The 3578-nt window shown below is 39.3% G+C and overlaps 1 non-coding gene across 1 annotated transcript; it reads left to right on the top strand.

Annotated features, from left to right (window-relative positions):
• The first annotated feature begins 1911 nt into the window (after positions 1-1911).
• LOC115932288 (U7 small nuclear RNA) lies at positions 1912-1973 on the top strand. The gene has a single exon (XR_004068582.1). It is a non-coding gene; the product is annotated as a U7 small nuclear RNA (small nuclear RNA).
• The last annotated feature ends 1605 nt before the right edge of the window (positions 1974-3578 follow it).

The following is a 3578-nucleotide window of genomic DNA, read 5'->3' as shown; positions in this document are numbered from 1 at the left end:
AACAGAGGAAAGCAGAGTTAACAAATGGAGATGGCTGGGCGCAGTGGCTCACGCCTGTAACCCCAGCACTTTGGGAAGCCGAGGTGGGTGGATCACCTGAGGTCAGGAGTTCAAGACCAGCCTTGCCAACATGGTGAAACCCCATCTCTACTAAAAATACAAAAATTAGCCGGACCCCATCTCTATTAAAAATACAAAAAATAGCCCGTAAAAATAAAAAAATTAGTCCCAGCTACTTGGGAGGCTGAGGCAGGAGGACTGCTTGAACCCAGGAGGTGGAGGTTGCAGTGAGCCGAGACCGTGCCACTGCACTCCAGCCTGGGCAAGAGAGTGGGACTCTGTCTCAAAAAAAAAAAAAAAGGAAAGAAAGAAAGAAAGAAAGAAAGAAAGAAAGAAAGAAAGAAAGAAAGAAAGAAAGAAAGAAAAAGACAGAGAGAGAGAAATGGAGGGAGGAAGGGAGGGAAGTGAAATTCTGACCACATCATTTCAGCCTTGAATCCAGTCATGTCTGATCTTAGTGCTATCCCAAAATATAAAGTTACATAGGCAATAAATTCCTTAACTGCTGTCCTTGCATTTGCTATTGTAATTGTCAGTATCTTTCAGTTCAACTCAGATTCTTGATTTTGATGACTATGTCTTTACTGGTTTATTCCCAGCATCCAGTAAAGTACCTGGTATATAAAGGGAAGGGTTATTGTATTTTTACTGAATAGATGTTGAATTAATATACCCTCACGTTTTACAAGTGCCTTAAAAAACTAATCCAACTTTCTATGTAATTTTGACTTGTCTTTACAACATTATGAAGATATTTTTTAGACTAGGGTGAATGCATGACTCACTAAGAACTCACTAGTATTCTCTTAATATCATGACTCCATATTTTTAGTGGGTGACACCATTTGATACACTTCCAAACACCCCCATAGAAACTGATGTTTCAAAAATACACTCAAAAGACTTATTTTCATCTGTGTCAGATCACATACTATATATCATCTTGGATCAGAAGCCCCAGTAACAATCTGCTATGGAGATCCTTGTTTGCCTTCTTACTTAGGAGTCAGCACAGTCTCCAGATTGATTTTTGTTCATTCTTTCATTCATTCATATATTCAGTCAATATACCCTTAATCTATTGCTGCATAACAAACATACATAAGCTTAGAGGCTTAAACAACATTCTCTTATATAATTCATGACTCCACACTTTGGCTATTTTTACTGAGCTCAGATGGGAAATCCTTTAGGTCTCCCTGGGACTCCGTTCTATGTCTATAATCTGCTGCTGGATTGGCTGGAGGCTAATGGGACTACAAGGACCTCAGCTGCAACAGCAGCAATCTGCTCCATGTGGTGTCTCATCATTCTATCTTGAGTATTAAGGTTAATCATAAAACCTGAAACACTTAGGTTTGGGATATCACAGGGTAGGCAATAGCAAGATAAATTATTAGGGAGACTGTGGAATAAAAGTCAAATCCAGACTTTATAAGGAGAGACTTTATTCAAAAGAATTATTGCATTAGGGGGCAAAAATTGTAGTGGGAAAAATGCTTTGACCACAGGTCTACAAGTGACTTGAGATTTAGGCAAAAAGAGTTTTTCTTTTATAAGGAGTAAACAAAGCTAGAAAGAACCAGGTGTGGGGAAGTGAGGCAAACGGGTGATGTGATCAGATAGATCAGAGACTATTTTACCTGGAGGCCAGTTTATTCTCCGGAGGGGCTGTATGCTTTTTCAGGATAATGGTGGGGCAAAATTTAGGGGTCTGGAGGAAGGAGAGAGCTTAACCAAAATTTTGTTAAGGGGCATTTTGTTTCAATTGATCAAAATTTTCTTCTTTCTGTACAGAGGCTACAGTTGCCTCATGGTCTGTATGTCCTGGTCATCAGAAAATATTATTCAGAGTGTTACAGCCCTTTTAGAATTTGTCTAGCAAGTTTAGAAAATGATTCAAAGAGACTGACACTTAGACAATGCTGAGAAATGAGAAGGTATGGCTGGCTTGGCTTTTAAGCTGAAACTTTTACTACAGGCCTGGGAGTTATGACAGCTGGAGTCTGAATAGATCCCTATCAGTGCTTCCAAGGCTTCCTTTCAAATACAAGGAATTTGTTAACATTACTTACTTTTTGCCTGAAGCCACACTTTCCACTTTTTAAAAAAAAAAATTCAGTTTTTAGGGGTTTCTTTTTTGTCTTTTTAAGACAGAGTCTTGCTATGTTGCTCAGGCTAGAGTGCAGTGCCTATTCACAGATGCAATCATAGTGCAACACATACAGCTTTGAACTCCTGCACTCAAGCAGTCCTCCTACCTTAGCCTCCCCAGTAGCTGAAACTATAAGCATGCACCACTCAGCCTGGCTCTCTCTACTTTTAAAAAACTTTACTTGTAAGCAAAGTGTCCAAAAACTTGTTCACCTTCTGGTTTCAACTCTGAAGTGTAAAGAGCTTGGAAGGCATCACTCTTGTCCTTACAAGAAGTAAAAAGCTATTTTGGCAGTCTACTACATTCAACAAATACTTGAACAACACAGGTTTGAACTGCAAGGGTTCACTTATACATGGATTTTTTTCAACCAAATGTGTTTGGAAAATACATTATTCACCAGATATGAAACCCAGATACACGAGGGCTGGAAAATACAGTATTCACCAGATATGAAACCCAGGTACACAAGGGCTGAATTTTCCTATATGTGGGCTCTGTAGGGTGGACTGCAGGACTTGAGTGTTTGTAGATTTTGGTATACGCTTGGCTTCGGGAACCAGTCCCCCTGTGATATCGTTAGGCTTTGTGTCCCCACCCAAATCTCATCTTGAATTGTAATCCCCAGGTGCTGAGGGAGGGTCCTGGTTGGAGGTGATTGGTCATGGGGTGGTTTCTCCCATACTGTTCTTGTGATACTGAGGGAGTTCTCACGAGATCTGATGGTTTTATAAGTTGCAGTTTCCCCTGGACTTCTTTCTCTCTCCTGCCGCCTTGTGAAGAAGGTGCCTGCTTCCCCTTCCACCACGATTCTAAGTTTCCTGAAGTCTCCCCAGCCATGCTGAACTGTGAGTCAATTAAACCTTTTGTCTATAAATTACACAGTCTAAGGTAGTATCTTTATAGCGATGTGAAAATGGACTAATATATCCTGAGAATACTAAGGAACAACTCTTATTTAACAATTATGTATTTATGTAACAACGTGTAACAATTCTGTATGCCCCGCACTATCTCATGTCCTGGGGGTGAATAGTAAATAAGGATTGTTTCCAACTTCAAGAAGAGTTCATTCTAGTTGGAGAAAGAAATGCTGTATATATTTACAGGAGCTCTTTAAATATTAGGGAAATTGGCTCTTTGTGAATTGCAAATAGTTTTTCCTGCTCTATAGAGAGCATTCTTGTTACTGATTTTAGTGCAAATGCTTCTATAGTTTTTTCTTTATACTGTGTGTATACCTTTTGTCGTAGGTTTCGGATTAAAGCTGTTTGATTGTTTCCAAGCTGTAGGATTTTCTATCAAGAATAAGAGGTGTATATTGCCAAAGGCTTTTTTGCTTATAACTTATCATATTTTTTGA

Source organism: Gorilla gorilla, chromosome 1, assembly GCF_029281585.2.
Source record: "Gorilla gorilla gorilla isolate KB3781 chromosome 1, NHGRI_mGorGor1-v2.1_pri, whole genome shotgun sequence".
NCBI classification, from domain to species: domain Eukaryota; kingdom Metazoa; phylum Chordata; class Mammalia; order Primates; family Hominidae; genus Gorilla; species Gorilla gorilla.
This window is presented reverse-complemented; position numbering and strand designations above follow the sequence as displayed.